We start from the raw sequence: 10,384 nt of genomic DNA, 5'->3' as shown, positions 1-10,384 counted from the left end.
TGTGTCACAAATTGAAAGATTCAAACAATATTAGTATTTCACAGCAGTTTTCAACTTTATATTTATTTTAATGACAAGTTTATTTGTTATAATTTATAATACGTCCAACTGATAATTTTAATTAATATTTACTCTATGAGATAATTTTCATTAACATTTATAGCATTTCATAAATATTTACATAATTTACACCACAATAAAAGGTTTTACTTATGCTATTATTATTCGCTTAGTTACATAATAATTGTTTCCAACTCATCTAGCACGTTTACTAACAAGTTTACTACACTTATATAATACTAATTTTTCCCCGTTTACTCTTGGAATAAGCTGACTTTATTCGAAATTAAAAGGGGAAGATTTCCTTGCAGAAAAAAATTAACGTTTTACAAAATACATCTCATGAATATAAAAAAAATTTCTGAAATTAAATTTCTTTTATTTTCATCATCGTGTGTGGCAATAAGGAACAAAAAATACTATGGTTTGTGTCTATCGTATGTCGTTTTAAAATTCCCAAACTTTAATTAACTTTTTCGGAGCGAAAACCGTCTTGCGTTGACTTTCAAAACTCCGCCCACTTAAGAGGCCGATTGGAATGTCGCGTGCTTCGCCTATCTGGAAATCGTGATAGCAGGGAGCATTTTATTTGGTATTATCTCTGGCATCGAATTGCAAACTTCATCTGTTATAGGAGTTCTCTCTATGTCTCAGCTGTCTTCGAAAGCAAACATTAAATCTTCCAAACCTTTTACAGAAGGTCAAATGTCTTGATGTCTTTCCTCAGGACCAGTTTTGATTGATTTAATAAGCATTTTTCAGACAGTATTGGAAAATAATAATCGCATATAGTATAAGAGATCGAATTTCTGTCAATAAGCGAAATCAGAAATATTTTTCTTTATCGCTTTCTTCGAGTAGGAAAAACGTGACTTTACTAGAAAACACATTCATTTCTTTGATGAGGAAAACGCGAATTTCGGGTCTGAGATACCATTAACTGTAAAAATAACAAATATTAAATATTTCCTAAGCAATATTTCTTAAATTTCTACGTAATCATCTGCATTCAAAAAAAAAAAAAAATCGAATACTTAGGGAAAAGGTAGTAAAAGCAAAATTCTTTCTATAATTCCTTTTCCAATTTTATTCAAACGGTAGCAAATTTTAAAAATATTTTGATGATTTTTCGTTTTTGTTCTAAACGAAATGCCGAAACGAACACCTGAGCTTTTAAAGTTAGTATTCTGTTTGAATATTATTCGACAGTGAAGATTTAGTTTTATGAATTAGGAACAGTAGATATTATTTTCCTTCTCTAATAATTTTGTGCATCTCCAAATCAGATGATGGTGGTTCAGTGGGTTTACTAATTTGAACACTTTTACATTTTAAACAATATTTTAATTACTATATACAGAGCGTATTCTTAGGCCGCCGCCTTCAACATGAACAAACTTTATTCTCTTACAACTAAGCGAGCAACAGCGCCCTCTAGCCTTTTTCTTCAAATTACACAACACTCCCCACCTGAACTCGGTGGAGAGTTCATCATTCAATAATATATTCTAGAATATTCAATTAATATTTCGACAATAAATCCTGGAGAAATGGTTAAATATAACACATGCATACATAATTATAAGCACATAAAATTTTACAAAACATTAAATGATACCTATCAGCAAGGTCAGGAGAATCAAACCTAAAAATACAAAATACAAACATTAGTTAAGTTCCATATTATATAACAATTGTATAGGCCTTTTTAAGGTACCAGTAGGTGTTTTAATTATGCAAGATCTTATTTCACCATCTCTGCCTGGCATTAATTCCAAAATTTTACCTATTGTCCAGAGATTTCTGGGATGTTCGTCGTCATGAATCAAGACAATATCCTTGATTTTAAACTGAGATGCGTTAGTGTGTGGAGGACAAATATTGGCAGATCTCAGATTAAAAAGATACTCTGATCTCCAACGCTTCCAAAAATGATTTAAAATATCTTGATGGTATTTATATCGTTTAATAATTGAATTTCTTGATCCAATCAAATTATTTGATGTTATTTTATTAGCAGGCAGAGATAGCAATCGTCTACCAACCAGAAAATGAGAGGGTGTTAGTGGAGAAGGTTCATTGGGATCGGTAAACACGTAGGTAATTGGTCTACAATTAATCATTGCCTCGATTTCAATGAGCACTGTTTCAAGCTCTTTCACAGTAAGGGATGATCGACCAATAATTTTTCGCAAGCTGGATTTTATGGTTCGTACCATACGCTCCCAAAACCCTCCCCACCATGGACCCCTCTCAATAATAAATTTCCAATTTATGCCTCTAGCAGAAAATAATTCTTTCACAGATGAGTCACTCAAAGTTTTAAAAATATATTTTAGTTCATTATCAGCTCTTTTAAAAGTCTTGGCATTATCGGAGTACACGGTGGTACACAGTCCTCGGCGAGCTAAAAATCTTCGGAAAGCTAGCAAAAAACTTTCAGTGCTGAGATCAGTTACTATCTCTATATGTAAGGCACGAGTGACCGCACACGTTAACAACAGCATGTAAACTTTACCTTGCCTGTCTTTCGTAAAAAATGGACCGGCGAAGTCCAACCCGGTCACAGCAAATGGAGGCGACTCTTGGATTCTGTCTGGAGGAAGTGGAGCGATATCCTGTACCCCAGGACGAGCACTATATCGTTTGCATATCACACATTTTCTGATGATAGTCTTAACACGCTGTCTTCCCTTAATGATCCAATATTTGTCTCTGATCTGAGTTAGTGTCGAATTAACTCCAGCATGGAATACCCTTTCATGCGAGTCCATGATGATCAACTCGGTAAACTTGCATTTTGAGGGTAATAGAATAGGATGTTTTAAATTCTCGTGACAGTCTGCAAATTGAATGCGACCTTTCAACCGAAGAATTCCCTCCTCATCAAGCCTTGGATTAAGGGAGTAGATGGAAGAATCGAGAATTGATTTTTTATTTGATAACTTAATTATTTCCGCTTGATACGATTCTCGTTGCGTAATTTTTACCCAATAATGTTCAGCTGCTTTAATCTCAAAAGCACTTAAAGGTCCATTCCCTGTAGACCTTTTCCGAAGCCTCCCAATAAATCTAAATACATAGGCAGTAATTCGAAGTAATTTTCCTAAAGAACTGAATTTTTCTATATGCAAAATTGGGGATTCATTGTTAATTACAGGTGCAGTCAAAATAATACTTTTTCTTAACTCCAAAGATTCTGAATTTGGTTTTAATTTCTTTTGTTTTGGAAAGTTTTCAGTAGGAAAACGTAACCAGTGTGGCCCATGCCACCACAGATCATTCTTAACTAGTGACTGAGCACTAATTCCTCAAGTTAGTAAATCGGAAGGATTTTGTTTTCCTTCGCAGTGGTTCCACAATTTGTTGTTGCATATACTCTGTATTTCTGTAACATGATTGGCGATAAATGGTTTCCAATTATTTGGCGAACCTTTAATCCAAGTAATGGCGATTTCGGAATCACTCCAAAAATAAACATCCTCAATTAAATCACCAAAAAATTTTTTCAAATATTTATACATTCGAGCAGCCACGAATGCTCCCATTAACTCTAAACGAGGAAGCGTGATTGCTCTTAAAGGTGCAACTCTGCATTTCGACATGATAAAGGAAGTTTTAATTTTAGAATCACTCGTACAATATCTGAAATATGCGATGGCCCCATATGCTTTAGGACTAGCGTCCGAAAATAGGTGAAGGCTTATATTCATTGGATCGTCATCAAAGAAATTTCGCTGAATCGATATTTCAGTTAAATCATTAAGTTCCTCCCGCCAAATGTTGAATTTGTCCTTAATCTTTGCAGGAAGGACCTCATCCCAGTCAGAACCGGAACACCAGATTTCTTGCATAATAATTTTCGCCCGAATAACAAAGGGTGCAATAAATCCAAATGGATCGTATATTTGGGCGATACTTTGCAAAAGTTTCCTTTTTGTAGCAAAATCGTTTCCAGTAGAAAAGTCAATTAAATTTTTTAAATTTAACTTTATATTGTCTTCAATGGAATTCCAAATCATGCCTAAGAAATTCGATTCACTAGTTAATTTGTTATCTGATTCCTTAATCCCATCTGAGACCCATAAATCGTTTAATGCTTTAGAATTAGTTCTTAATTTTCTGAAATTCATCCCAGCATCCTTAAATATGTTAACCGCATCTACAGATAACCGATATGCATCTTCAACCGTTCCTGCTCCAAAATATAGGTCGTCGACATAGACAGAAGAATTTAACATTTGGAAACTGTCCTGCATTTTATCTTTATATTTTCGAATGTGATATTTTATAGTGGCGGCCAAAATGAAAGGAGATATAGTCAAACCGAAAGCTACGCGACACATTTGCATAATCTTAAAGGAGTTATTATTTTCATTAAACCAAAGAAATTTTAGAAATTTTCTATCACCTTCAGCAATTCCTATCATTAAAAAGGCTTTTTCAACGTCTCCACAAAACGCTATCTTAAACTTACGAAAATTTAACATAATGTCTAGTATATTTGGATTTAGATTAGGTCCCGATTCAAGGCAGTCATTTAACGAATTCGTGTCCTCTGTCCTTGAGCTAGCATCGTACACAATTCTTACCTTAGTAGTTTCACTAGGTCGTATCACTGCTCGGTGCGGCATAAAATATCCCAAATTTGTATCATTATTTGGACATTCCTCCACAATTCCTTCTAATATCTGGTTCTCAATTATATTTTTATATTCCCGAAAAATCTCCGGAGTTTTACTTAGTTTATTGTGAAGGTTTGCGAATCGTTTCTTAGCTACCTCAAAATTATTTCCTAAATTATTCGGACTGTATTTCCAGATTAAATTTGCCTCATATCTTCCGTTTTTAAACTGCAAATTTCTTTCAAACTGGTCTACTATTTCGCAGTCAATATCGGAATAATCATCAGAATCATTAATTCCCATACGTTCTAATTCCCAAAAACCTTTTAAATCTTTCAACACAACAGTGTTTGTCATTACCGCTAAATTTTCAGAACAATTTTTGTTTGTTTTATTTTTCTCGATTCCTGCGGCAACCCAACCAAACACAGAACTGACTGCGTACAACCCTTCAGATATTTTAATTCTTTCAGAATAAACTACATTCCAGAATTCATCCCCTCCAATTAATATCTCAACATCTATGTTATTTTTTCTTGCGCAATCGGCGATCTGCAACCCCATATGCTCCATGATGTCTGCAATTTGTTTATTAGGCACACTGATGGACGCCGAGGAAATAACATCCGAGATCAAACATTCAATTTTTATTTTATTATTTTGTTTCCAATTCTGAATTTCGATTTCAACGACCGGATAGGAATGATTCATTGCCTTCGTCGCACCAAATGAATAAACAGAAAGTCTTTCATAACGGATTGGAGTAAGTTTTAAATGGTCGGCCAATTTTTCGTTATAAAGGATCTGTGACTGCCTTGATCAAGAATTAATCTAGTTAATTTTGATTTATACTTAGAACAAGCATAAACTGTACAAGTTTGTAATAATATTTCCCTGGCATTACAGTCATTATTATTATCACATTGAGGAACAGAAGCAATCAATTTTAAGTTTTGAACTTTATTTCTTTCCTCAGAAGTCAAAGTCAGAGATTCAGTTTCATTTTTAGAATAACCTTGTTCCGACTTTTTGTTTACAAGGGATTTATTAGTACAAATCGATTCATTGTGATACATACCGCCACATTTATTACATTTAGTTTTATTTCTGCACCTTTTTGAAGTATGGAATTTTTTAAAACAAGAAAAGCAGCGGTTTTCGGATCTTAGTTTCTTTAATTTATCAGAAACATTCCCTTCGCATTTAAATGACTCGTGCAAATTATCACAATCTTCAATCACTTTAATTAACCTAGTAACAGACGATCTCAATGTGGAACGTTTACGTTTCAATCTATCTAACTTCTCTTCCATTTTATTTAATTTAAATACACCCACGACAGCAATAATAAATACTTACTAATGTACTACAAATAATCACTAAATAATTAATTTAAGATTTCCCTACCTTTATTTGGAATTCCATTGTCACTTGAATATGAAATATCCATTGAAATCGAAACACTTGGATCGAACACCTAAAATCTTCACAAAGCCTTAATTCCCGGCCGATGCACCATCTAATAATTTTGTGCATCTCCAAATCAGATGATGGTGGTTCAGTGGGTTTACTAATTTGAACACTTTTACATTTTAAACAATATTTTAATTACTATATACAGAGCGTATTCTTAGGCCGCCGCCTTCAACATGAACAAACTTTATTCTCTTACAACTAAGCGAGCAACAGCGCCCTCTAGCCTTTTTCTTCAAATTACACAACACCTTCAAAAAGAGAAATAAAGTATTCAAATGAGTTCTTTGTGCTTTTGGAATTTTTAGATATTTTAATTCTTTTAAAAATGTTTAGTATTAAAGTTTTCTTCGTGATATTTTACTCTATATAAGTTTATAAAAACTGACTACTGTATTTATGAAAAGTATTTTGTTTCCTTGACGCCTTTTATCAGCTGTTTTTTTATAAGTATTCAAAACTACAAAATATTAAGCTTTTACAGAACATCTTTCAAATAATAGCATGCTTACAAAATTTTCAGCATCATACTTTAAATTCCTTTAGGGTATCCATCATTTAGAAATTTTATTACTAATAAAACAAAAACTACCATTTATTACGTCTAAACAAAACTGATATTAGACATTCAGTGAATTTTTAGCAAATTTAAATTTAGAATGAGGGCTGACAATAATTTTTACTGTTATTTGTAATTCATAAATTTAATTTAATTCTCAGAATATTTAACCTACAGCAAAAATCAATATGAAATAAAATGAAGAATTATTTTATCAGAATACTAAAATGCTAACACAGCTTTAGCATTTAATTAGTTGAAAACGAGAAAATTAATCCTGGAATACTTAATATTTTGTATAGTTCAAAATGAGACAATAGATTACGTTGACACTGCTAATTTCTAGTCGCCATTAATTTAACGGATAAGACCATGAAGTATTGGTAGTTTATTTGAGGTTCATTCTCTGGAGAACGGACTGGTTTCATAGGGTTTCTTGATTTCCTCCACGTGTAGCGCAAATATCAAAAGTTTTCCTCCGATCGTCCTCCCCAAATGCATCACCGATAAGACTTCATGGATTCTGTTACAATTATTCAAAGCTGATTCAGTATATTATCAGTTATCAATAACTGTAAAGAGAATATATATTCCAATGCTTAAGTTTTTTAAACAAAATTATCATACATAAATTAAAATAGTTGTTTATGATCTATACGAATTTTACATCATCATTCTTCATTTCCCTTTGGAAATAAACCATTCTTCCTCAATTCTTGTATCAGGAATAGAAAATATTCCTTTCATTTACACCAAAACTCCTACTAAAGCGTTGGAGGGAGGAGGGGAAGAACACAATCTGACTATATTTTTTAAAAGTTTATGAAAACATATTAATATTTTCTCTAAATTCTTTCTTTATTTAATATTATATTAATATTTTTAATTATTAAATATATTTTTTGTATAATATTTCAATCCCAACACTTCCGTACAGCAACTATTATCTTAATTATTTGAGAATAATTTAAATCTTACAAAAATGTAATTATGCTAATAGTAGATGGAATTATATGCTAGCCCTTTCATAAGCATAAAATATGAAAAAGGGTGTCTAGAAGATCCGTAACTTTTAATTAAGTAGTTTTATCTATGTACCAATTACATGAAACTGTAGGTTTTGTCTTAATTTGCATAACAAATTTATTTTAAGTTTTCCTGTTCTCAAGTTCTCAAACTTCCCCTCACATTCCCTCGCCAGGATATAAATTTAAAATTAAGTGAAGTTCTATTTAAGCGTGTGATTATCTCAGTTTATTCAGAGAGCGCTTCGCTAGCCTAGCGCACGTTTCGTTGTTATTTCGCGGTCACGCTAGTGAGCCTCTTATCCATATCTGTTTAGTATCACGCCGGTTAGATTTCTGTGAGTCGATCTCTTAGGAGTAATTTTGAAGTGCATTCTTACACTCGTTTATTTTCCAGATTTTGATTTGTATTCTAGTCTACGTTTAGTTATCGCCGCGAGTGAACGGTGTTTTGTAACGCACGAAGTCCGTGCTTTCTGTTAATTTAGTTTGAGTTAATAAAGGGTTATTTTGCACCCTTCTTCTGTGCTGGTATTTAATTCACGCCTGTGCGAGAATTCGCCAGGTTCATTCTAGGATCTAAGTTAGTGTATGTGGACAAGTAGAGATAGATCTTACAAGAGTTAAGAACAATAACCAGTTTTTAAATTCACCGATCCCCCACAACAGGAAAAAGAGATTTCAGTAAAATAAAATGCTTGAAAAACCATGATGAACTTCGTTTTCTCTTTCTTTTTCAACAACAGCTGAATTCTCAACAAAGATATGTTGTTACAAAAAGTCATTTATCATTTTATTTCAAATAAGACGTTTGGTTGAGACTAGAGACTGACAAAATCTCTCTTTCATGGGACTGGATGAGAATCCTTCGCTCACCGAAATGAATCGTTTTTTTAAATTTTTTTAATCACTCTCCGCTCATTTATAATAACCTTGATGAACAAGATCCAAAACGGCGAGTAAATCAAGAGCTGCTAGCGAGAATAAAGCAAATAGCAGAAAAACACGGACGAGCAGCGGAATGATGACTGGTTGGCGAGGCTGGAGCGAAAAGAATCGAACGAGCTGTGAAATCGAAAGAATCGACTCAATCAGACGTTAACTTTCTGAACTGATTTCTTTCAATTGCAGTCCCTGAAACCTCCTTTCTGCATAGAACTATAAAATTCTAAGGGAAAAAAATTCAAAAAGGTGTGAAATGATAAAAATTAAGTTGGAGACATGGACTGCAAAATCTCTATTCCTGGCACATCTTCAAAAATAGCTATCTATGAACTGTAAAGAAAAACTCAGTTTTATGGGTCTGATCAAATTCACTTAATTTAGTGAATCGGTTCTTTGATTCAGTTCCAGAGCGGATCGTCCAACTCTGATTGAGATTACGATTTACTATTTTTGTTTTTCAGATATTGTGAAACTTATATATATATACATATATGTATGTGTGTGTAAATAAAGATTTTTACATTCCTCAGGGCAACAATCCTCTGATGAAGATATCACGAGAAATATAAAATTACCTTTTATCATTTTTATAGTACTATTGTAACAGATTTTTTCCGTTTGAGCATCACTTTTCTTAGTTCTAAACTGTGATTGTATCCACTACTTTATTCGTTTTTTGTTCTATTTTGCTGTTTCAGTGTAATATGTATTTAAAATCTACGATTTTTATTATAACTTACTTAACACTTTTTTTTTTTTATTCGAGAAGACAGATATTAATTTATATTATTTTCTTTACAGATAAATATTAGAAAATGTTAGCATAAGAATTTAAATTATTTAAAAATTACAATTATATATAAATGATTTTGAGAGTATAATAATATAGTATTAATAAAAACCACTCGAAGCCTTTTTTCTACTTGATATTTAATTTTACAAGAAATTTTATATTCTTACTTAAATTTATCATTGCTGTTACCTGTCATATTGTGAGATCTCAGGAATGTTACCATTAGATATTTCGTTTGTTTTTCAAATTAATGCTTTACCTCGCTTAATTAACTGAGCAATTTAAAAGCAGTGATCATGCATGTTTAAAATTTATTTTTAATTAGGATAGAACAGTAGAAAGGCGATTTTTTATTTTATTAGCATATGTTTATTTATAGTTTTATTTTATTACACATATTTTATTTTATTAGTGACACACCTTGAATGAGTTTTACTGTTTTCATTTAATGAATAAAATATTAATTACAACTAAGGATCAGAAACAAGAGAAATTTCTGTCATTCATTGAGACATAAGATCTATCAAATGTCTTCCATTTTCTAAAAATTGCTTTTCTCATTAGCATAACAAAGTGAAGCTTTTCGAAATAATCTTACTTCTTATAGTTTTATCCAGTACACGTATCATCAATACAAAAATCATATTTCATTTCTAACATCACAGACAGAGACAATCCTCTCTGTATAATCCTTTTTTTTTTTTTTTTTCAATTCTCTTTCATACAGTTGTGTATTTTTAAATATTTCGATACTCTTCTTTAATGTCATCTTACGCTCGATAAAAATGTGCAAACTCTGGAGCCTTCAAAATCGACATTTTTAAAACAGAATATGATCATTGACGTTAATGATAAGTTTTAATTGTTGGGAAGAAGTAACTATTTTTATTTACTAAGAGAAACA

Source organism: Stegodyphus dumicola, chromosome 8 (assembly GCF_044657685.1).
Source record: "Stegodyphus dumicola isolate Sdum_Otavi_A_Nest chromosome 8, ASM4465768v1".
NCBI lineage: Eukaryota > Metazoa > Arthropoda > Arachnida > Araneae > Eresidae > Stegodyphus > Stegodyphus dumicola.
This window is presented reverse-complemented; position numbering follows the sequence as displayed.